Source organism: Larus michahellis, chromosome W, assembly GCF_964199755.1.
Source record: "Larus michahellis chromosome W, bLarMic1.1, whole genome shotgun sequence".
Lineage (NCBI taxonomy): Eukaryota > Metazoa > Chordata > Aves > Charadriiformes > Laridae > Larus > Larus michahellis.
In genome coordinates this window covers 7,678,496-7,704,651 of record NC_133929.1, presented here as the reverse complement: position 1 = coordinate 7,704,651, position 26,156 = coordinate 7,678,496, and the positions used below count along the sequence as shown (strand labels likewise).

The 26,156-nt window shown below is 44.0% G+C and overlaps 1 protein-coding gene across 1 annotated transcript in view; it reads right to left on the bottom strand.

The window, feature by feature from the left end:
- Positions 1-17,253, bottom strand: part of LOC141735691 (homer protein homolog 1-like) — a 126,232-nt gene extending 108,979 nt beyond the window's left edge. Inside the window, exon 1 of the mRNA XM_074568778.1 lies at positions 1,288-17,253. The gene's annotated coding sequence lies outside the window, so the exon portion shown is untranslated. The remainder of the gene's footprint in view (positions 1-1,287) is intronic.
- Between the last annotated feature and the right edge of the window lie 8,903 nt (positions 17,254-26,156).

The following is a 26,156-nucleotide window of genomic DNA, read 5'->3' as shown; positions in this document are numbered from 1 at the left end:
GGACTTTTACTTTGAAATCCCGGGACTTTTACTTTGAAATCTTGATGATGATAATGAAGTCCACACCACTGTGCGTACTGTTCCATGGACACCAACAGAGTTGGCAAAAATAAGGGAAAAATATTCGAGGCGGCCAGAAGAATCAGCTGTTGAGTATGTGTGGCGAGTTTCTTCTGAAGGAGGAGACAGAATTATGCTGAGTGAGGAAGAAGCAGGAGACTCTTGGGGACCAGGAGTGTTTTTAACTACTATGCCCAGAGATCATAATTCCCTAACCGCTCGAGCAGCCTATTGGGCAGGTGGTATGGATCTGCGAGAGAGGGGGGAGCCATTAGAGATTAGAGCTACAGGCTACTCTGATCTGTGTGCGGCAGTACGGAAAGCAGCTTGTCAGCTTGTATGACAGAGAAGAATTTTGGAAATCCCCAATGTCAGCCCCTATCGACCCCGATCGATTAGCCCCTCTCATCCGTGGTCTTCCCGATTGCCTGAAACCATTCATTGTCTGCACTCAAGATTGCATACGAGAGGCTCGGGGTACTCGTAGCAGGGCCGGCGTCACTACATACCCACCTGGAATGAATATGTACAGGAAATAGACCAATACGGGCGCCAAATGGGCTGGGCCAGCCTAACTAGTGAGAAATCCTCTGAACACCCCCGAAAGGTTCGCCAAGTCCGAACTCACACTCAAAACCCTAAATCGGAGGGAAGGTTTAAGCCTGATAAGGACCGAAATGAGTTGTGGCATAAAGCCCTACAATTAGGGGTACCCTGACAATTCTTGCACGGTGTCCCTATGGGAGATCTCCGTACACTGGTCCAATCTCTAACTAGAAAGAATAATTCGGCTGGGGAGAAAAGTCTAACCAGAGAATCCCCAAGCTGTGAGAAAATTGTGCCTTCTGCACCGGAGCATAACTTGATTGATTTGTCAGAGTCCCAGTCAAAAAACTCCTATCCCCGGGGAGGGCAGTGAGCCACCCTGTCCGGCGGGTACTAGCAATTCAATGGCTCTCTCATAAAGACTCCGAACCTGTTATCGCCATTCCTGTCGGACCCCAGAGGATGTCGGTAAACTTTATTATTGATACCGGAGCCCAAATGTCTGCAATCACTAACGAAATGGCACAACTTCTAGGTATAAATCCCACCAGACGCAGAGTCAACTTCGCAGGAATTGATGGTGTGGTAAAAACATGCCCCACCGCAAAAATTAACCTCTGGTTGCCAGGGGAACAGCGACTGACCAGGACAGAAGTGTTGGTGGGTGCCTCGCGTACTAACCTCCTAGGATTTGATGTGCTGCGTGGGCAAATGTGGAAATTCCCAGATGGAACTGCGTGGAGTTTTGCAGGATGCAAAAAAGGATTAGACACAGTGAAACTGAGTCTATTAGAAACTTCTATACCTTTGCCTCCCTCAAAAATCACCAACGTCCATCAATATCCAGTGCCTGCAGCTGCACTTGCAGGAGCTCACAAGGTGGTATTAGATTTGGAAAAAAGAGGCATCATTAAAAGAACTCATTCACCTTATAATTCACCGGTGTGGCCAGTAAAGAAACCAACCGGGCAATGGCGTTTCACAGTAGATTACCGAAAGTTGAATGCCAACACTGCACCCCTGCCAAAACCGCTTTGCTGCTTTCACGCAACACCAGTGGAGGAGTTGAGTAAAAAAAAGGAGCAGGGGGAAAAAAAAAACGTCACCAGGCACTGATCGCCATCCCTTGAGTGCCACCTGTGGCAAGGAGATGGGAGACCAGGATGGGCACAGCAGACCCTGCCACGTGGCAGCCTGCACGCTCAGCATACGTGCTCTGTCAGTCCCAAGGACTGCAAACTCTCTCGATAGGAATCACACACACGTTTTTGCACACAGTGAGTTCTGAGCCTCTGTAATATCTGTCATCCAAGGTGATTTCTCCCCATATCAGACAACATGAATCCCCTGCATGATCTCTCAGGCATTTGCTGATTATCCTCAGATTTAGGACAGGTCAAAGACCTTTTTTCTTTTTCAAAATGACAGCATAACAAGACTACAGCTTTCTCCCAGTGCCCAGCTACAGTCTTAAAATATACTCTCCCTGGCTTGTTTTTAAAGTTGTAGCAAGCTTTTGTTACTCTCAGCAGCTTCATGAGGGATCCCTGAAAAGAAATAAGGAGAGTGATTAGAAGTGCAGCTATAGTCAAAACTAATTTGTCAACTATGGCATCCAAACACGACCAGTGGTTTCTCAGGAGTCTGAGTCAACAAGCTCTGTAAACACAATCCAAAGCAATAGAAAAACACAGAATTTTCCTTATTCCTAAAAATGCTCTGAAGTCTGATATATATATATATAGTAGCTTGTGGGATAGTATTGCATAACATTGGCTTCTTGTTGCATGGAAACTGCTCTGAAATAAAAATCTTTTTCTGGACAGAAAGTGACCGACAACTCGAACAAAACATACTCAGCATACTTGTGAAGTGAGTACATCTTAAAATTTTGATTTCTATATTACATGCATATAATAAGAACTTTGATGTCTTAAAACAAGCTTTGAGATAGTAAAAAAAAAATAGAAGCTACAACTGAGCAACCAGATCAAAATCTCTCCCATACCACCAGCAGTTTATCTAGTTTTACACTTACATTCTTAGACTTGCTTTTGCTATTGTGTTTTGGGTTTGAGTCAGGTTTACTCATGGTCAGTAAAAGCTTAGGAAGTTGTTCCTAAAAAGCTTGGAAAGTTTTCTGTATTCAATTAGAAGTTAATACATATATGCACCTATTTACCTATAAGTTCAATGCCTTAGTTTATAGAATATGTTTTATAGCTACATAATACTGCACAGAACGTGCCTTCAAGCTGTTTTCTAAACTGTTTAGTTCCCATTTAACAATCAGCTTTTAGCATTAGATCTTTGAACACTTCTGAGTTAGCGTACCATCAAAAATAATACCAGCAATTTTTCAGGAGCTGAGGGGAGAAAAATGGGCTAGAACCATTCATTAAACCTATAAGGTTAAGAAAAAAAATACATTTACCTTCGCCAGAAACATCATTACATACTGTATGTTAGATTTTCAACGATGTGAAGTTTTGAGCAACTGAAGTGTTTCAGCTTGAAATCAGATATCATGCAGTACTTAATGGACATAAGATACAGTGATTTAGTGATCTGCTCATATTTTCATTTCTATGAATTTATGTTTTGTCATGGGTGATCAGAAGACCAGGCCTTGCTGATATGCCACAAGACAGCTGCTAGGCCTGCTGGCTTAATCAGCTTTGGCCAGCTCCAATACTTTGCTTTTCTGAGGGTAAGTTGTAGCCTATGTTTTTAACATTTATTTTTATGAATCTACAATAGACATATTGATGCCCAGTAATGCCTATTTTTAGGAAGGAAAGGTTCAAACCCCAGCTTGTAAACTCTGTCCCTTCCCCTACACCTTTGCCCACACCACAGCATCTATGCTTCATCCACATTCATTCTTTGCTCATTAGCTCTAGTCTTACACATGAACAAAGAAGTTTCAAAGACAGTAGAAATACAGAGCATGGTATAAAATAATTTCAGTCCTATGAAATTACAGATCAGACACTGAAAATAGTGAAGAATTATTCAAACATTAGATTTTTAAAGTTCCTTAGATGTCAAATAACTTTAGAAGACAATGACAAACCCCTCAATGAATTGATGAAACGGCTTCTAACATTAAAGTGTATATCAATAAGCAAAGACATTGCTGGACTCCCCTCTTAGTCAAACTGCACTGCACAATGGTGATACTAATGTTAAATGGAATGAGTCATAGCTGGTTTTAGAATTCAAATTGACTTAGTAGCTTTAGTTTGGTGAATGGGAAATCACAACATGCTCTAAGTTACTGTCCAAATTGTAAAAGTTATTTACTATTGGAAATGGTTCTGTGACTGGTTCATATAGAAGTCCCTGGAAAATATCTTACAGGAAAAGACTCCAGAGGAGTGGTATTACTTCTAGCGAAGGCAAACAATTATGCATTTGGTTTTGGCCATGGCAACCTTAAATTGTCATGTGGGTAAGTAGGAATCAATGTCAAAAAAACAATCTGAGTACAGGGATTAAGGGAGGGAGACTGACCTGTGGAAAACAAAACAAGAAGAGAGAATAATGATGTAACAGAAATGCCATGGTACCCATTCCAATGGAAATGTGGCAGAGAACTTTATATTCATCCAATTCTTTACCTGCATCATTTTGTATCATCCTAAAGAGATAGCATAGCACACCGTCCCACACTATTAATTTAATAAGGAGTTGGTGATGTTGGCAACCCCTTTTTCTCTTCTTTACCAAGTGTTTTTTGGTTCGTTATTTAAGTATTTATACTAAAATAGCAGAATTAATAAAAAATGGTCTAAAACCAAATTCTAAGTTGCAGTTGGAACCTCCAGTGCCTAACAAAAGCAAACTTACACCTGAAAACTTCCTGGCTTTTGAAGCAGAACATCTGATACAACAGATTCCCCTGTGACTATTAGGAATTGAATGCTCTCTCAACAAGCACTCTAATAAAGTCTTTTCAACCTGGGTCTTTATTTTGATAAAATTTTCAGAAATTTGTTATCTTTGAAATGTTGTATTGTTTTAACGTGGCAAGTTTTTGGTAGTGGGGGGGTTACAGGGGTGGCTTCTGTGAGAAGATGCCAGAAGCTTCCCCCATGTCTGATAGAGCCAGTTCCAGCTGTCTCCAAGACAGACCTATCGCTGGCCAAAGCTGAGCCAATCAGTGATGGTGGTAGCACCTCTGTGATAATGTATTTAAGAAGGGGAAAAAACCTGCTGCACAACAGCAGCCGGAAAGAGAAACAACCCTGCAGACACCAAGATCAGTGAAGAAGGAGGGGGAGGATATGCTCCAGGTGCCAGAGCAGAGATTCCCCTGCAGCCTGCGGTTAAGACCATGGTGAAGCAGGTTGTCCCCGTGCAGCCCATGGAGGTTAATGGTGGAGCAGATATTCACCTGCAACCCGTGGAAGACCCCACGTCAGAGCAGGTGGATGTGCCCGAAAGAGGCCGTGACCCCGTGGAGAGCCCACAGTGGAGCAAGCTCCTGGCAGGACCCGTGACCCTGTGGAGAGAGGAGCTCACACTGAAGCAGGTTTGCTGGCAGAACCAGTGACCCCGCGGGGGACCCCTGCTGGAGTAGTTTGTGAAGAACTGCACCTCGTGGGAAGGACCCACATTGGAGAAGTCTGTGAGGTACTGTCTCCTGTGAGTGGCTCACTGCACTGGAGCAGGGGAAGAGTGTGAGGAGGAAAGAGCAGCAGAGACAAACTGACCACAACCCCCATTCCCTGTCCCCCTGTGCTGCTTGTGGGAGGAGGAGGTAGAGAATCTGGGAGTGAAGTTGAGCCCAGGAAGAAGGGAGGGGTGGGGGGAAGATGTTTTAAGATTTGGGTTTATTTCTCATTATCCAGCTCTGATTTTGATTGGCAATAAATTAAATTAATTTCCCCAAGTTGAGTTTGTTTTGCCCATGACAGTAATTGCTGAGTGATCTCCCTGTCCTTATCTTGACCCACAAGCCTTTTGTCATATTTCCTCTCCCCTGTCCAGTTGAGGAGAGGGAGCGATAGAGCAGTTTGGTGGGCACCTGGCAGCCAACCAAGGTGAACCCACCAAAAATATCAATGTCCCTAAAAAGACTAGTTGAAATGTCAAAGTTATTCAGGCAGGAGGAGGAACAGTTGCACTGTATTTGCATACCTTAAAATCCTAGGCATTTTTTTTTTTTTAAACCTCAATATTTTTTATACACAAGTCAGCGATTATGGACTTTCATTAGTGGAAACACTATCTAAGTATGATTATTTGTATCAATGAATAAAAGTTTCTGTATGACACAGAAGGCAAGTCAGAAAAGCAGATACATTCAAAATATAGGGCAGAAAAGATGTTTTAAATCAGATACCTCCTGATAACATTTTGGCACATCCACTGATGTGGATGAGCATGTAATCTTATAAAATAGCCCATTCGGGGAAAAAATTACAGAATCACAGAATGGTTCGGGTTGGAAGGGACCTTAAAGATCATCTAGTTCCAACCCCCCTGCCATGGGCAGGGACACCTCCCACTGGACCAGGCTGCTCAAAGCCCCATCCAGCCTGGCCTTGAACACCTCCAGGGATGGGGCATCCACAGCTTCCCTGGGCAACCTGTTCCACTGCCTCACCACCCTCACAGTAAAGAATTCCTTCCTAATATCCAATCTAAATCTACCCTCTTTCAGTTTAAAATTGTTACCCCTCATCTTATCACTACACTCCCTGATAAAGATTCCCTCCCCTTCTTTCCTGTAGGCCCCCTTTAGGTACTGGAAGGCTTCTATAACGTCTCCCTGGAGCCTTCTCTTCTCCAGGCTGAACAACCCCAACTCTCTCAGCCTGTCTTCAAAGGAGAGGTGCTCCAGCCCTCTGATCATCTTCATGGCCCTCCTCTGGACTTGCTCCAACAGGTCCATGTCCTTTTTATGTTGGAGGCCCCAGAGCTGGACGCAGTACTCCAGAAAACTTCCCAAAGATCCTGGGAGTTTTACTATTGTGCATAGTCAGACATGCTGCAATCTGAGCTGTGCAGTGCTTCTGAAGAACCAAGCCTATCTAGGACTCAAACCAGCAAGACACCACCTATTCCTGAGCACTGTCAATCATTTCCTTGTAGGAACCCAGTTCCTATCTATGTCTAGGTGCAGAGAGCTCTGGATGTCTGGGTAGTAGGCTTGCTAAAGTAGACACAGAGAATCCCTCTGTTTTGTAAAAGAACAAGAACAAATATTGACATGGAAGGGACATATACTGTGATGTTGAAAAAGCACTTAGAAAACAGTATCCAGAAGCTGAAAATAAGTTAAGCCAAGATAAACTGATTCTGTCTAATTGCAGGTTAACTCTTTTAGTCACACACAAGTCAGTGAAAAATGCAGCTAGTGCAAAAGCACAGGTCTCTCAATTTCAAAGTCAATTGGCCAAGTAGCTGCTCAGGGCCCCAGTTACTGTATGCAATGATTTGACAACAGAGATACATAGCATACATTATTCCACATGCTTATTTTTGTTGGCATGGAAAACACTTCATATCCTAAGAAGCCCTGAAATGGCAGCACACTCCACAGTAAGTCACGTGTTGGAGAAAACACTGGTTTCTCCAATATCACACAGTACATTCTTTTAGCTTTTTGTACAGACAAGCCAGGGCTAGTAGACTACTGGAAATGAACAGGCACAAGAAGCAGGAATTGCAAGAACACATGTCAAAGATGATTTATTTCACCAACACTTCACTGTAAAGTGTTGACCATTTAAAGGTCATTCTTCAGTTTTCAAAACTCAATGAAGATCTCATTATATGTCCTGTTACAAGAACAGCTTCAAGATTAACTATGGATTCAAGACTATAGCATACAATTTACAGAATAAGTCATTTAAAAGCATTTAAAAACCCCAAATTCTAAAACCCTGTCAATATTACCCATGAAAGGGGGGCAAAAATGCCATGTCTCAACAATCTGAGACTCAACTTAGTTGACAGTCTCAAAAGAAACTTTCCAGACTTCAGCTCCAAAACTGAGAAGCAAACTCAGACAGATATAGTGTCCTGGTTTCAGCTGTGAAAGAGTTAATTTTCTTTCTAGTGATTGTTGTGAAAGGAATGTCAACAATGCATATTGTTTTAGTTGTTGCCAAGCTACCAGTAGTAGCTACCAGTACTTTTCAAGGACTCTTTTCAGCTTCCCATAGAAGCTGAGAAGGAGTATAGACAGAACAACAGAATTGCCAATGGAATATTCTGTACCATGGAGTGAAATAATTACTGGAGGTGACTTAGAAACTAAAGTTATATTCACATTTTGAGAAAAGGTACAGCCTTGAAGAAACTTCCAGGGTGGAGTGCAGCTGATATGCAAGGAACATTCCACCGCAGTTCCCTAGGCCACATAACTTGCAATCTTAGAGTCAGCAGATTCTAAGGTGGAAAAAAAAATGGCATGGAGAGTGGGGCAGTGTGAAGATACCGTAGCCAAACTCTGTGCATTAGCACAGGGAATGGGAACTTATGGTACTACAAACACTGATAAGCTGCATAGTTGTTACCCTGAGCCAACAGTTTCTTATTTTTTGTAAAAATTATGCCCTTAGGTTGAACTTTGCTCATTATAATGTCATTATAATACCAAAACACACCTCCATCCTAAAAGCTACCCGCCTCCAAGGTGCGACCACCCCTCACTGAGTCTGCACTCTGAATTTCTGCTAGTCTATACCTTTAAATGCGAAGCGAGGAAATTTTACACCAACCATAACAAAGGTATGTATGACTAGAGTCACTCAAGCAACACCTGAAAGGTAAAAAATAGTATTAAAATGGCTTAAGAATGGAGGGATGTTAGGGAAGATATCATCGCAGACAAGTCAGGAAGATACCATCACAAACCATCACTGACCTCTGGGATCAGTCAATGGGCTGAGCCTCTCTTCCCCCCCCATAGGGACGCCTATTGGGTGAGATCCAAACACTCTATAACAAGTGCTTCCCCGAGAAACTTAGAAATCTCTGTAGAGAGTTGTTTCATGCTACAATATTACTGCTAGAGTTGTTTCATGCTACGATATTACTCGAGTTGGTTTATGCTGCTATATTACTTGCACGTGCTTTGCAGACAGTGTATTATCACCGGCAATCCAAAAGAATCTGCAATTCTGTTGCCTCAGTAAACTGCACTATTCATTAATCTAGCCATGAGAATGCGACCAAACTCCTTAAATCTGGCTGTGATAATTCACTGAACACAATTAGACCAAAAGTGCATTGTGCTATTTTGCGTTCGTAATTGTGGTAGTTCAATACATTGAACGTGACCGGACCTATAGTGCCAAATTGGGCATCACTCAGAATCTAAGCTCAGCCGCCCCCAGCCCCTCTGATATCTGAAGACAAGCTGGAATGCAAGGGGGTTTATTTTCTGCCAAATTCCTTTACCCTTTAACGCAACAGAAAAATTGGCATAGTTGGCAGAATTGCCATGGATAAGCTGCTGCAAAAATATAACTGTGCCCCTTTCCAGGCTGGGAAGGAGTGGGCTCAAAAGTTTTGGAAGGATGAAGAGAAAGTGTTAGAACACATTGAGCAGCGTCAGGCTGCGCAAAAGATTGGAGTGAAAAAAGGTAAAGGTGTCATTTGTGCGGTTTTAGGAGCCTGTTTATCTTGTGCTCAGCAAGAAGCTAAGGAAGCCCCTGCTCTCACTCAAATTTCTGCTGTAGAATATGCAATTTTGAAATCGGAAAATGAGGTGCTGAAGTCATCATTAGCCTTTGAGAGGGAGATAGGAGAAAAACTAGGAATCCAAGTTGATAAACTTGTGAGTGAGAATAATCGTCTTAACTGTTAGAAAGGATGAATCTGCTATTAGATAAGATGCAACCTTCTGCTCTGGTCAGGCAGATTCGTAGATTAATGTGTAGAACAAACCCTGAAACTTGGAATGGAGATATTTGGTTTGACAGTGATGATGATGAGATCAAAGGGACCCCTGATTCTGAACCTCAACTGACTCCTGTTCGACCTCTGGTTAAAACTGAAACTGCTGTTGACAGCAATGATGAGATTCACACCACTGTGCGTACAATTCTGTGGTCACCGGTGGAATTGGCAAAAATACAGGACAAATTCTCCAGGCGGTCGGGGGAATCGGAAGTTGAGTATGTGTGGTGAGTTTCTCTTGCGGGGAGAGACAGAATTATGTTAAGCGAGGAGGAAGCCGGAGGCTATTGGAGACCAGGAGTATTTTTAACCACCATGCCAGGAGATCATAATTATTCCTTAATTGCACGAGCAGCATACTGGGCAGGTGGTATAAAACCCCAGGAGAGAGGGGAACTACTGGAGATTAAAGCTACAGGTTACTCCGATCTGGCTGAGGCAGTACAGAAAGCAGCCTGCATACAAGCGATGTATGAAAGAGACGCTTTAAGGAAATCCTCAATGCCAGCTCCCGTTGACCTGGCACGATTAACCCCTCTTATTCACAGTCTTCCTGATTGTCTTAAGATGTTTGTAGCAAATGCTCAGGACCGCATACAAGCTGCTCATGAAAATGCTGGTTGCGTTCATAGATGAGATCAGCAAGCCCCCATACCCACCTGGAGCGAGTTTGTACAAGAAATAGATAGGTATGGATGCTGAATGGGCTGGGTCAGTTCATCCAGTGGAAAAACCCCAGATCTTTCCCGACGAGTTTGCCAAGTCCATACCCAGAATCCTAAATTTGATGGGAGATTCAGATCTGATAAGGAACGGAATGAGTTGTGGTGCAAAGCCCTAAATTTGGGTGTACCTCAACAATTTCTACACGGTGCCTCTACAGAGGATCTCTGTTCCCTAGTCCAATCTCTGTGTAAAAGGAATAACTCATCTGAGGGAAGCTATCTAGCTCAAAAAAACCCAACCCAAAAAGAAAGTGCTCCTTCTGCGCCAGAGCACAACCTAATTGAGGCAGAACCCCAGCATAACAGGAAAACTACTGTAGTTAGTGCTCAGCAAAAAAACTTGTATCCCGGGGGGGGGGACGACGACAGTGAGCCACCCTGCCTGGCAGGTACTAGCAATTCAATGGCTCTCTGATGAATGCTCTGAACCTACTATTGCCATTCCCGTTGGACCCCAAAAAATATTGATAAATTTTCTCATTGATACTAGGGCCCAAATGTCAGTAATCACTAAAGAAACAGCACAAACCCTTGGCATAAACCTGTCCAACACAGGGTTAAATTCACAGGAATTGAGGGAGTAGTGAAGGAATGCCCCACTGCAAAAGTAACTCTCTGGTTGCCAGGGGAGCGGAGATTAACCAGAGCAGAAGTAGTCAGTGCTGCAAACACTGACATTCTAGGATTTGATGGACGAATGTGGAAAGACACAATGGAAAACATTCAAGGAACACTGATCAAATTAGGATTGGAAATTCCAGACTCAAAATGTCAGGGACCAGTGCAGGAGATTAAATTTCTGGGAGTCTGGTGGATTAAAGGAGCTGCCTCTATTCCCCATGACACCCTAGAAAAAATAGAACAGGGATAAAGCCCATCTAGCATAAAGGAGTTACATCGCGTTTTAAGAGCCTTAGGTTATTGGCGCAAACATATTCCTGGTATTTCCACTATCGCTCATCCCCTATACAATTTGCTCAAAAAAGGAAAATCATGGGAATGGACTTGGGTTTTTTGATCATAGGCTGCTATACGAGACACCTGACCTGCTGGTGGCAGGTGGGATGCACCTGTCCCAGAAGGGGAAAAGAATTTTGGGGCAGGAGTTAGCAGGGCTCATTGACAGGGCTTTAAACTAGATATGAGGGGGGAAGGGGAGATAACTGGGCCTGTCAGGACTAAACCCAAGGGAGGCATGCCAGGGCTTGAAGGATGGTGGACTAGTGAGGACTCTCACTCTGCCATTTCATTTGAGAGAAGTGATAGATGTTCAGAAATCATTGAAGCACCTGAGAAGGGTCTGGTAGGAAATGGGGCCCACTCTCACAAAAAGGTGTTGGAATCATTAGCTCATCTGAAGTGCATCTATACCAATGCATGCAGTATGAGCAACAAACAGGGGGAGCTTGAAGCCCTGATGCACCAGGAAAACTATGACACAGTGGCTATCACAGAAACGTGGTGGGATGCCTCACACGACTGGAGTGCCACAATCAATGGCTACAAGCTCTTCAGGAGGGACAGACAGGAAAGGAGAGGTGGTGGAGTGGCCCTGTATGTTAGAGAATGCTATGAGAGCTCGGAAATCAAGTATAATGATTATGGGGTTGAGAGTAGAAAGTAGACAATTTTATGACAAGATAATCTTATAGAACTACAACCAGCATTCCAGATGCATTCTGTTTTGTAAGAAAAATAGTTGAAGAGCTAATCTAGGTATTCAGCAGAGAAAAGAGTCTGTGGGATAGATTCTCATCTGGTAATAAATCTGTATAGCTCCCTTATCAACAATCCTTTAATTCTCTTCTGATGTATTTAATTATTGTCTGCTTTTAAATACATCTGTTTCTAAAGAATGAAAAATTGCTAAATCTGCAATATCTGCATTCAGAAACTGACACACATACCCACATTTATGTATGTGCAAACAATACATCACAAGACATCAAGTATTTTTTAAAATTTAAATTATCTGTCTAAAGAGTAGATGGAGTCAGCATACCAGAAAAAAGTTGTTACTGCGCTTCTGAGATTTTTAACAAATTAACTGCAGTTACTCAAGCTGTACTAATTAGAATATATATGGTAATATTCCAGCACTTGTATAAATGATCTTATAAGAGGCAAAGAGCAGAAAAGGGAAAGTTCTTACTCTGTCCCTCAGATACAGGATGAGAATCACATAGGTTTTGAATGACAGAAGAAGGTGCATTCACTCCTATGTCTTTAGCATTGCAAAGAGCCTTCATCTGGAGATCAATTTGAGATGGATGGGGTGGGGGAAGGTGGGGCTATAGAGGGATACTTGCTGCCTTCAGCATCATTCCCTCACAGAAAATACTGCTTGGAAACAGCATGTTCTCCAGGAGAGGGGAGGACAGACTGTGAGTTTGGGAGGTGGAGGAGCAGGAGCAGCATGCTGTGTTCCCCACACCTCCCCAGGCCCACTGTCACCTCTATGCATGCAATTCCAATAGGGAAGCCTTGGAGGGGTTCTCAACACCTGGAAGAGGCACAGCTTTGATCCACTATTAATGTGTACGTTCCCATTACTGCATATACCAGCAAATGATTTTCTTGTATGTGCCAACTTTTAATCTGAATTACTGAAAACAAACTCTCTAAATTCTTGCTTCTGAGTTTATATTGCTAATAATTGGACTACTCGAAGAATCAAAGTATTCTAGCTTCATATCAAAGTAGCCAGGCTCACACTGAAGAACTGGTTTCCATTACTGGTGATCACCCTTGGCCTTAAGGGGATGCAGCGGTTTTGCATCAGTCAGTGCTCTGCAGTGTCCCCTCAAGTCCACCTGGGGCTCAACGTGCTCCAGAGGGAGTTCGCTTAGCTTGAGGGAAGGTATTTAATGAGTCCTTATTTGATTTAGTTTATTTGTCTTCTTCAAGAAACAGACCAAAGGAAGGTATCAAAGACTTGAGGAAATTAACTTCTTCAGAAGGCTTCAGTTTTGGGAAAAAGAATGATGAGCCTGATGCCAAAAGGCAAATACAGTTCTTAAATATAACGGTTTCAGAGAGGTGAGAACCCCTTTTTAAATTATGATTTATTAGCTTGTAATAACTCATTATTATTTGACCATTTCACAGGAATTCTCACAATTACATTGTTGTAGTTGCTCACAAGTACATTGTTGATGTCATAAAATTTGAATTTCTACTTCGAATTCTTTGGAAAATCTTCTTTGCTAAAAATATGAATAGCAAATTGAATATCAAGGAGAGTTATCAACAAATTTGAAGTCTAGTGGATTAAGCAAAAGGCTTGAAGCTGTGGTTGCTGCCAAGTGATTTCAACAATACACTCAGTGTTGTACAGAGTTATTCCATTATGAAATTGTTAAATGTCTGTATTTTGTAACCGCAATGAGCGGTAGCACTAAAAAAATCATCTGCAAAAGGGCCTCAGACACAAGAGGCTTCATCTTGCTCGTAATTCAAGAAGCAATAGTTTTGTCAATACGAATTATTAAAGAAATTAAATCTCAGAAAAATGAATCAGTCAAGTGAAGCTCATAAACAATACTTGTCTAATTACTCATCCTCATTTATACCACTTAAACAGCAGCAGAGCCTCTCAGCCACACCTGAGATTTGTGTTCCACTGAGCTAGACACAGCATGTAACCTCGGTAAAGCAGGCCTTCCCCTGAAAAGTTAATCATTCAAATCAATGCAATTTAGATGTATTTGGGAGGATGGCAGAGAGGCAAAAAATGCAGCCGTCACCTCGATTTTCCACAGGAGAAGCAGCAGCACAGAGCAGCCAGGTGGCTTTCCCAGAGCTACCCTGGAGCATTGCAGCACACTCAGATGATAAATTCATAACGCGCTGCCCCAATGCCCCAGTCACAAGGCCTGAGACTGGAAACGTCTTCAAATCTGAATACCTTCAAGTTTCCTCCCAGGAGCAATTATGCTGCTATCTCTTAGCAAAAAGGGAAATGATTGCAAGTTGCCTGCTATCTGCCAGATGGGCTAAATGAAGCAGTTTCTTCTGTTTCAGTAACACTATGGATGTTAGACCACTAGAATTGGTCTAAGAATCTGAAGTTTATAGTAATAAAATGCCAAAATAACAATCAAATGCCAAAATATGTACATACTCATTTTAAAAATGGCTTTTTCACTGGGTAAGCTACAGCCTGTGCAGTTCACAGCCACGACCCACACACTGTAACAGTGATCCGGATCCAGGTCCTCCAAAATGCAGTGGCTCTCCTTCACTGTCACTCTGTATTCTTCCACCAAAACTAGGAGGGCCACACACACACATGCACAGGACGTTACACTTACATGTTTCACTGGTAGGGCTTATGATTGCGCCAGTCAAACCAGTCAATTATAAAAATACAGAAAGCATTACTAGCCAAGCTCTCCATATTTTATTCTGACTCAGTTTTGACAAAGTTTTTGGCATGCCCTTGAGTTGTGTGCATTCAAACCCCATTGATGGCAAGGGGAGATTATGGCCCTCAGTCCTACTGAGGACTAGGCTGCAAATTTGGGTCATACAATCGGCAGTTATCAACTCTGGTTTCACCTCTCTATAATATAACATAACATAAAATAACAACTTATCATAATGGAATTTATAGCCCTTAGCTATAAATTAGCTATTATAAAAAGCCCTTAGCATTCTTTAGAGCACACACAAATACACACATGCACCTGCATACACACATGGATTTGTGCAGAGTCCAGTTGCTTTAAGTGCCTTTATGATCAGCCTGAGCTTTTTAATGAACATGCATTTCAATCCTCTTTTCCCAATTTCCATTTTTAAGATTTAAAATATTTTAATGACATTTTGAAAAAAAAAATCCTTGCCTACATGTGGAAATACTAATTATCTTTTCCCACACTCGCAAAAAGGTGTTGGAATCATTAGCTCATCTGAAGTGCATCTATACCAATGCATGCAGTATGAGCAACAAACAGGGGGAGCTTGAAGCCGTGATGCGCCAGGAAAACTATGACACAGTGGCTATCACAGAAACGTGGTGGGATGCCTCACACGACTGGAGTGCCACAATCAATGGCTACAAGCTCTTCAGGAGGGACAGACAGGAAAGGAGAGGCGGTGGAGTGGCCCTGTATGTTAGAGAATGCTATGAGAGCTCGGAAATCAAGTATAGTGATGATGGGGTGGAGAGTGTTTGGATTAGGTTAAGGGCCGATAAAGCTGATATCGCTGTGGGAGTCTGCTATAGACCTCCCGACCAAAGCAGTGAGGTGGATGAAGCTTTCTATAAGCAGCTGGGAGAAATCTCGCAGTCGCTTGCCATTGTTCTTGTGGGGGACTTCAACCTCCCAGATATCTGCTGGGAATACAACACAGCAGAGAGGGAACAATCCAGGAGGTTCCTGGAATGTGTGGAGGATAACTTCCTCACGCAGCTGGTAAATGAGCTGACCAGGGAAGATGCCCTCCTGGACCTGCTTCTTGTGAACAGGGAAGAACTTGTGGGGGAAGTAAGGGTTGGTGGCCGTCTAGGGCACAGTGATCATGAGATGATTGAGTTTTTGATTCTTGGAGAAACAAGGAGAGGGGTTAGTAAAACTGCCACCTTAGACTTCTGGAGGGCAAACTTTGACCTGTTCAGAAGACTGCTTGACAAAATCCCTTGGGAGGCTGCCCTGAAGGATATAGGAGCCCAGGAAGGCTGGACATACTTCAAGAGAGAAGTCTTAAAGGCACAGGAGGAGGCTGTCCCCGTGTGCCGAAAAACAAGTAGGTGGGGAAGGAGACCGGCCTGGCCAAATAGGGACCTTTGGCTGGACCTCAAGAACAAAAAGGAGAGTCTATGACCTTTGGAAGAGGGGGCAGGTCTCTCATGAAGACTATAAAGATGTAGTGAAGCTACGCAGGGAGAAAATTAGGAGAGCCAAAGCGCAGCTAGAGCTCAACCTAGCTACAGCTGTTAAGGATAATAAAAAAATGTTTCTATAAATTCATTAACAACAAAAGGAGGGTTAGGGAAAATCTCCCTCCCTTATTGGATGCAGAGGAAAACATAGTCACAAAGGATGAGGAAAAGGCTGAGGTGCTCAACGCCTACTTTGCCTCAGTCTTTAGCAGTGGAACTAGCTGTTCCTTGGGCACCCAGCCTCATGAGCTAGGAGACAGGGAGGGGAAGCTGAATGAGGTCATCACAATTAAAGAGGAAGTGATCTGTGACCTGCTACGCCGCTTGGATGCACACAAGTCTATGGGACCGGATGGGTTACATCCAAGAGTGCTGAAAGAGTTGGCAGACGTGCTTGCCAAGTCGCTTTCCATTATCTACCTGAAGTCATGGCTAACTGGGGAGGTCCCAATGGCCTGGAGGGTAGCAAATGTAGCGCCCATCTACAAAAAAGGCAGAAAGGAGGATCCGGGAAACTATAGGTCTGTCAGTCTGACCTCGGTAGCAGGGAAGGTCATGGAGCAGATCACCTTGAGTGCCATTACAAGCCATATAATGGACAACCAGGGGATCAGGCCTAGTCAGCATGGGTTTAGGAAAGGCAGGTCCTGCCTGACGAACCTGATCTTCTATGACAAGATGACCCGATTATTGGATGTGGGAAAGGCTGTGGACATTGTCTACCTAGACTTTCGAAAAGCATTTGACACTGTCCCCCATAGAATTCTCATGGAAAAACTGGCTGCTCATGGCCTGGATGAGCATACGATCTGCTGGATCAAGCACTGGCTAGACGGACGGTCCCAAAGAGTGGTGGTCAATGGAGTTAAATCCAGCTGGCGGCCGGTCACAAGTGGTGTTCCTCAGGGCTCGGTGTTGGGACCATTTCTGTTTGACATCTTTATTGATGATCTTGATAAGGACATAGAGCGTATCATCAGTAAGTTTGCAGATGACACGAAGCTAAGCGTCAGTGTTGATCTGCATGAGGATAGGGAGGCTCTACAGAGAGACTTGGATAGACTGGATCAATGGGCCAACGCTAACGGTATGAGCTTCAACAAGGCCAAATGCCAGGTCCTGCACTTGGGCCACAACAACCCCATGCATCGCTACCGGCTTGGGGCAGTGTGGCTGGAGAGCTGCCTGGCAGAAAAGGACCTGGGGGTTCTAATTGACAAGCGGCTGAACATGAGCCAGCAGTGTGCCCAGGTGGCCAAGAGGGCCAATGGCATCCTGGCTTGTATTAGAAATAGTGTGACCAGCAGAAGGAGGGAGGTGATTGTCCCCCTGTACTCAGCACTGGTGAGGCCACACCTTGAGTATTGTGTCCAGTTCTGGGCACCTCAATACGAGAGAGATATCGAGGTGCTGGAGCGAGCGCAGAGGAGGGCAACGAAGCTGGTGAAGGGCCTGCAGAATAAATCTTATGAGGAGCGATTGAAGGAGCTGGGACTGTTTAGTTTGAGGAAGAGGAGGCTGAGGGGAGACCTCATCGCTCTCTACAACTACTTGAAAGGACATTGTAGAGAGGTTGGTGCTGGTCTCTTCTCACAGGTAATTAGCGATAGAACAAGAGGGAATGGCTTCAAGCTGCAGCAGGGTAGGTTTAGGCTGGACATTAGGAAAAAATTCTTCACAGAAAGAGTGGCTAGACACTGGAATTAGGCTGCCCAGGGAGGTGGTGGAGTCACCATCCCTGGATGTGTTTAAGACTCGTTTAGATGTGGTGTTAGGGGATATGGTGTAAGGGAGAACTTTGTAGAGTGGAGTTGATGGTTGGACTCGATGATTCCAAGGGTCTTTTCCAACCTAAATGATTCTATGATTCTATGACTGAACAGCATACAAATGCACTAGAATTGTTGATAAAGGAATTAAGGCTATTCCAACAGCTTGGTCCTATACACCCAACCGACCCTATCCACATAGAATGGGGATTTAGTGAGCATGGTTCTCATTGCAACCTATGGCAAAAGGGGCCAGATGGGCCGGAGAGACCACTGGAATTTGGTTCCCACTCTTTCAATGATACTGAAATGAGATATTCAGCTTTGGAAAAGGGTTTACTGTCCCTAGTGAGAGCGGTGCAACAGGCAGAATGAATAAGGAGAGAACAGAGCGTGATCATTCGGAGACCTTTCCGTCTCCTGGATGTAGTCTGTAAAGGCACAGCGCCGCCAGCTGGCATTGCCCAAAAACCCACGGTTTGTAAGTGGTATGCATATCTAGAAGGCATTAAAGAAATTATGCCAATTACCGAGGGTAATGTTAAAATGTCTAAACTGCAAAAGGACATAGATGGTACCCTGTTGTTCCAACCTGCACCGAGCAAACCATCTCCCATTCAGGAAGCGCCTCCTCTGAAGGAAGACAGTGATCTCACTGGGGTCTGGTTTACTGATGCATTGTCTCATAGGGAGAACAATGAGTGGACATACAAGGCTGCAGCACTGGAAGTGGCAACGGGAGAAAGAGTGACCAAGACAGGTGAAGGTAGTGCACAGGTAGGGGAACTTAGAGCAGTCCTGTTAGCCGCACAACATGGTGCTAGCTATATTTATACAGACTCATATGTTGTTTTTAAGGGAGACACCGAATGGATAGGCCACCGGGCAGCCAATGATTGGCAGGTGAACAGAGTCCCAGTTTGTCAAACCGATAGTTGGAAGCAACTGTCAGAGATCGGAGAACAAAGGGTGCTACACATTGGTTGGATAAAAGAACATGATCGTTCAACCTCAATCACTGCCCAGTTCAACCAGCAGGTAGACAGCCTCACACAGCTGCAACAAATTAATGTCGTGAATGATGACCAAAAATGGGAACGCTTACTCAAATGGTTACCTGTTAAGCATGGCCACGCTGGTTGAGCCGATTTATATCAGGAAGGCATATCCCGAGGATGGCCTGTATCAGTTAAGCTATGCAAACAAGTAGTGACTGCCTGTTCACAATGTCATTTACGACTTAACAAAGACCATCCGAGTAAAGCGCCTCCCCTACACATTCGGGACAAGAAAACATTGTGGCAATCCTGGCAGATCAATTATATCAGTACGTTGCGACCATCAGGTGAGAAAAGATATGTCCTGGTGGGAGTAGAAAGTATATCTGGTCTCACCGTGGCCACTGACTTTACATTCGCCACTGGGGAAAACACAGTAAAAGGCCTTAAAGGATGGTTCAGTACACTTCCCCTTCCAGAGGAAATTCAAAGTGACAATTGTTCATGATTTCATGCTCAGTATATAAATGGGAGTTGGCGGGGGGGGGGGGGGGGAGGGAAATCCGTGAGATTGCGAAGGTGCCAATTCACCGGGAGGTGAGAGTGACTTGTGTTGTTATTATTGTTGTTATTATTATTTTCCTTTTCTGTTATTGTTTCTATTAAACTGTCTTTATCTCAACCCACAAGTTGAGGAGTTTTCCCCTCCTTTTCTCCCTCTTCTCTTTGCCCTTCTGGGGGGAAGGGGGAGAACTGCGTGAGCAGCTGCGTGGTCCTAGCTGCCAGATGAGGTTAAACCACAACAGATATGAGACTGGATTTGATTTGATTTTAGTTTTTTAACGCTTCCTGACAAGATAAACAGACACTGCTGTAGCAAAAGGTAGATCTATCCCACCTGTAATGACACTTCCCTTGTGCCAAGCCTGTATTTGTACAGCCGTGCAGTCAGCTAGGTTACAGTACTGATATGGCTCACTGCATAGTCAAATGTTTGTGCTGCAGTACAGACAACAGGAAAAAGCAGCCCCCATCTTCTGTTGTCCCCACTTTTTGGTGGCAAGCTCAGTGAAAACTTAATGATCAAGATGTTGACAAAGAATGCAACAACAAAGATGGACAAAACAGTGCTTGTGAAACATTTGCAAGTATATGGAGGAAGAAGGAAAACCTGAGAGAAACTATGTATTTCAAGTTCTTCCCTCTTTATTCAGGTAAAAGCCATTAGTCAAAAACAGTGATACCGACTGCTTAAGTTAGCTAACTCGCTATCTCTAGCTAGAAAAAAAATCATGACAAGATACTGGAAATGTCAATATATGCTTGTACCTGACAATCCAGCATGATCTATTGCATATTTAAACAGTGTCTCCCTAGACTGGCATTCACCACTACTCACCACCAGAAAATGGAGTAGACAACATTAATACTACTACCTCTGTGTAGATGCAACAGAGCTCAACACTGCATGTGCAAGGCCCAAGTGAAATAAAACCACAGCTCCCTCTAGCCTCCTCTCCCCTCTAACCTCCCTGTTCTGAGCACAATACTAATTTTGGTGGATCCCAAATGGCCCAGCCTTGAAAAAAATAAAAACTAAGATACAACAGAATGGGGAAAAGAAACCTATTATCAGAATTAGATCTAAAAGCAGATTTTTTTCATAGCGCAATGCTTCCACACCCATTGCACCTTACATTTAAGACAGAACACATCTGAAAAAGCCTTACAGGGAGAGCAGCACAAAACCCGGAACTAGAAAGCATGTTCTTTTTTTTACAGAGGGCTTTTGCATAAGTAGGGCCTTTAAATACACATTTCAACTTAACATGGTATCTTAAGAAAAAAAAAAGATAAACCGAGTACTCCAATTTTTACTTTAAATAATACAGAATACTTTGTCCCTTTGTTCATTGTTACAGTTTCCTGTTACTAAGACTATAACCACACATATGGGGAAGCCTGAGATTTTCTCTCTTGAGAGCGTGCAGGGTTGTCTCAGATACAAAAAGCACATTGTTAAAACACAAGCACGCTGAATTTCTGTGTGTGTATATATATACACACATATACTCATGTGAGTTCCAGGTCTGGTCTCAACCTCATTGGATATCTCTATACCACACTCACTCCCTTGCCAGATGCCTCTTAAACTATAACTACTGGACTAGAAGAGCCATCATTTCTTGGAAATTACTTTAGGCCTAAACAGCTTCAAAATTAAAGACATCTAAAAGAGTGGAAGAGCTAAGTTTCTAATCTGTATGAAGTGTTTGCACTGTTTAGATGGTCACTGATCTGGAATACATTGGAAAACCATAGGCTCAGCTAAAATCATGTCCCAGGCACCTATACTAATGAGAAACTACTAGCAAATTAGTGTTACATCATGAGATAATGCTCTTCACTTTGTAGTACACTAACACGTAGACATAGATTTGGAAAGCTGTGATTTAAAGAGTGATGAGCTAATAGCTTTAAATCAAATTACAGTCTTAAGAGACAATCATAAAGAATAAATGTTTTCCAACAAAATTCCCATAAAAGTGATATCTGAATTCTACTTGTTACTTTTACTAATTAGCAAGCAGAAATGCTCTAAAGCCAGTTAGGTGTCATTGTCTCCCCCGATTAAAAGTGATGGCCTGTTATAGTATTTCAAACTATTCCAATCTCTATGGCTTTGAGACTGCATACTTCCTCAAGTATTGGCTCAACATCTGCAAAGATAATGGGAATTGTGGTAGGGTAAGCACTGTTTGGGAGGGAGAAATCACAAGCGCGCGCACACACACAAAACATTCATCTGATGTTTGCATTGAGACATTAAGAATAAAAATAATCTCAATATGATGAATGTGAAGAATTGAAATGTTTCTTTTCAGCAAAACTAGGATTTCACCCAGAGAGCTGGTCTATACAATCTTTATAATGCATGAAAATACTGAAAAAGATCAGTCGCAACCTTAAGGTATTATGAATACCTTTACTGGATCAGCATGGAAATCATCCCCCATGGCATTCAGGACACCCGTTTATGTGTTGCGAGGCCAGAATACCTGTTTTAGATTTCTCATGCTTATTTCATGGTCATAAAACTACTGTGACAGAAGATAATTTAAGCATGGTAGAGGTCTCCATGCATTGCTGCCTGGTCAGGCCACTTCATAAAAGGGCACCTAAACAGGGATGTTGCTGCTTCTCTGCAAGCAACTGCCCTGTACTTTGTAGATCACGCTATTTACCTTGCATTTTGGGGGACGAAGGGGAGAAGAAGGAATGGCATCTACTTTGCACTCTCCTCCTGTCCTGGTTTGAGGTAAAACAGAACCAATTTTCTGATTTGTAATTTTACTTTTTAGCTGGGCCTATTCTAACTGACTAAACTCTGAAATTAACAGCATATTGTTCGGAAACTGTTCACTCTCAGAGGGATAAGACCTGATTATACCAAGGAATGGTATGCACAGAGGCTCTTGCTTAGACTTATTGCTGTAACAACCAAGGTCAGCTCACTTCACTGTTTGCCCCATTAGAGGGTCAGAAGTGGAGAAGCGTAGAGGGGTCCCACCTGCAGGGAGGAGCAGACGGGACAGGTGACCCAAAACTGACCAACAGGGTATTCCATCCCATCTGCATCACGCTCAGTATAAAAGCTAAGGGATCAAAGGGGCAAGTGGCTCGCCCTCTTTTCTTCAATGGCCGACGTCTGAGGAGGACCCTGTCTGTTTGTCTGCCTTTGATCCCGATCTGAGCATTCCTGATTCTAGTTCTGGAATTCAGCTCCTGTCCGTTGCTGACTCCAGTCTGGGACTTTCCCTGTGTCTGCTGGTGACGCGATCGTCATCCTGGGAGCTGGATAAGGTTTTGTATATATTGTATACTTTTTTTTAATTTTTATTATTCTATTATTAATTACTATTTCCTTATTTATTATTATTTTCATTGAAGTAGTTTAGTTCTTTTTCTAAAAACTCATAAATCTCCTTATCTCTTCCTTTCCTTTCTGAGGGGGGGGGGGGAGGGCCATCTGTCGTTCTGATTGGCCAATCCGGCCAAAACCACGACACCTCCACTGTTACCTTTCCTTAGTCCTATGCATCCTGGGCCCTCTCCTGCCACTTGGCCTCCCCTCTGCTGACCCGAGACAGAGCAGAAAGGGCTGCTGCCATTGCAAAGGCAAGGCCTTACACACACACCCCCCATCTTTGCTGGCTTGTGGCTCCTCCATACAATAGACCTGGAAGCAGTCAATGGTGTCCCTGTCATTCACAGCCCAGTAGACAGCAATGGAGGTGCTGGTAGCCGAGTTTGGTTCCTGAGGTATGACAGACGGTGTCTGCGGGACTGAGAGGAAAATCTTCAGTTATTATTCACACTCCTGTATTTTCAGCCAAATTACCTACAGGTTCATGAGGCAACCCAGTCACTTATTTTCACAAAACAAACACAGCAAGCACTTGAAATATGGACAGTACCGGTGCAGTTTCAGAGCGATAGGTCCACCTAAACTAAGAACAGAAAAAATTAATTGCTCAGCATGGGAATATGATTGCCCATTTCCCTCACAGTCTGGACAAAATAAGATCCAGGCCCAGTACTGAGACCACCTGAACCTAGCACAAAGTGTGTGCCTGTGCCCGTGCCCGTGCCCTGCCTGTCTCTTGGAGTACTTCACTATGGGGCAGGACCATTGCACAGATGAGTCACAGCATGGCCACTCATTTCCAACCTCCAGCAGGGCGAGGGGAACCTCCCAGGCCTGTGGCAATCCTGGACACGCAGAGCTGTAATACAACCCCAGTGGCATCAACAACCCCTTTCCCCAGGAGACCTGCTCCCTTCAGTCACAGGGAGAGCATTCCAGCTCTGCGCTACACTTTGAGGCACACATGCTGATGAAACCCCAAGAGACAATTGATAACTTCAGGTCACCTCCTCAGAAAGGCCAGAAGACCCTGGAGCCTTACGCAGGCTCCTTTGGGCAGCTGCCATCTCCATTACCTGACCTTGCCTTGTGGCACAGGCACCAGAGGAGAAGACACCCTATGAAGAGGATGCCTGTGAAAGAGACTGAAAGCACTTGTTTGTAGCAAACAGCATGGGACAGGTCACTGATGGGAAGAGGGAGCTTGCAGAAGAGAACCTCCTCCAGAGACAGACATAGCTGATCCCAGAAAGGTGGGCAGGGGGGAGGACCTGCCACACCAGGAAGTGATTCATGGAGCGCGTCAAACCTGCCGAGAGCCTGACAACAACAGGGATGTGCTTTAAGGAAAAGGAAGGCTCAGACCTCCTGCACTCACAGCCCAGAGGAGCAGGAGGCTCCCTGCAGCCTTGGGTCTGCCTCTGCCCAGAGGTGGACTCCTACTGCAGGTGCACAACCAGGTGCTCCTGCCTGGCACAGTCATTTTCCCCGCAGACCCAGAGGACAGAGGATCCTTGGCAGGTAGGTTGAACCGAAGCTCTGCCTTAGCCAAAGCACCCGAACCCCATGGGACAGCCAGGAGCATCCCTCACAAAGAGTGCTTCAAAGACCTCTGTGTTTCCCCAAATTTTATATAAACTTTATCTGCTGATCCACACAGATCCATCCCTAATGAGATGTTCCCCTCTATGATTATGGCTTAAAAGGGAGGGGAAAGAAAGAAAGACGCAAAAAGCCCTGAAAGATGTTAGTTGTTAAAGTGATTGCAGAGAACAAAAATACATGGTTCTACTTCTTCACCCAGTAAATTTCCATATTGCATGAATTCTGTTAGAATCTCAGCAGAAAGCTTTTGCTTTTTTTCAGTTATCTTCACAGTAATGATGATGGTCCCCTGTGTCATGAACAGGCAAATGCAGATACTGGCTGTTTCCTTATGTCTTATACAGAGAGCTATCAGTACAGTAGGATTACACCTGCATCCCATTGAAAAAAAATTATCCTTCTCATTGCTAAAAAACAAAATCCACATTTTGTCTTTTGACTGTATCTAGAATTGGTCAATTTAAAAATTTATCATCTTTTAGAAAAGACTTCCTTTCAGTGGACCCATTGGGGAAACCAGCTTTTTTCTCCTGTGAAGTTGCCTAGAAACCACTATTTGTGATCACAGAAACCCCATAACTGCAAAATTTATTATGCCAAATGTGAACAGAAGCTAGCTTCATGAATTAAACTTCTGAAAAAAAAAGTTATAGACACAGTACTCCAGGTGGGGTCTCACGAGAGCAGAGTAGAGGGGGAGAATCACCTCTTTCGATGTGCTGGCCACGGTTCTTCTGATGCAGCCCAGGATGCAATTGGCCTTCTGGGCTGTGAGCGCACATTGTTGGCTCATGTCCACCTTTTCATCCACCAGTACCCCCAAGTCCTTTTCCGCAGGGCTGCTCTCTATCACATCATCCCCCAGCCTGTATTGATAATGAGGGTTGTCCCGACCCAAGTGCAGGACCACCATTGACCACCACCCTCTGGATGAGACCATCCAGCTAGTTCCTTACCCACCGAACAGTCCACCCATCAAATCCAGATCTCTCCAACTTGGAGAGAAGGATGTTGGGGGGGACCGTGTCAAAGGCCTTGCAGAAGTCCAGATAGATGATATCCGTTGCTCTTCCCTCATCCACTGATGCAGTCACTCCATTGTAGAAAGCCACTAGGTTGGCCAGGCAGGACTTGCCCCTGGTGAAGCCATGCTGGCTGTCTCAAATCACCTCCCTGTCTTCCATGTGCCTTAGCATAGCTTCTAGGAAGATCTGTTCCATGATCTTCCCAGGCACAGAGGTGAGACTGACAGGGCGGTAGTTACCAGGGTCCTCCTTTCTACCCTTTTTAAAAATGGGTGCGATGTTTCTCTTTTTCCAGTCACCAGGGACTTCACCTGACTGCCATGACTTTTCAAATATCATGGAGAGTGGCTTGGCAACTACATCAGCCAATTCCCTCAGGACTCTGGGGTGCATCTCATCAGGTCCCATGGACTTCTGTATGTTCAGGTTCCTCAGGTGGTCACAAACCTTGTCTTCACTTACAGTGGGAGGGACTTTGTCCCTCAGGTCCCCGTCTTGCAGTCCTTCAACTCGGGAGGCGTGAGGACAGAGGCTGGCAGTGAAGACTGAGGCAAAAAAGTTGTTGAGAACCTCAGCCTTCTCCTCGTCTGTTGTTACCAGTTTGCCATTCTTGGTCATCAGGGAGGGTACGCTTTCTTTAACCTTCCTTTTCTGGTTGACATACCTGTAGAAGCCCTTCTTCTTATTCTTAGCA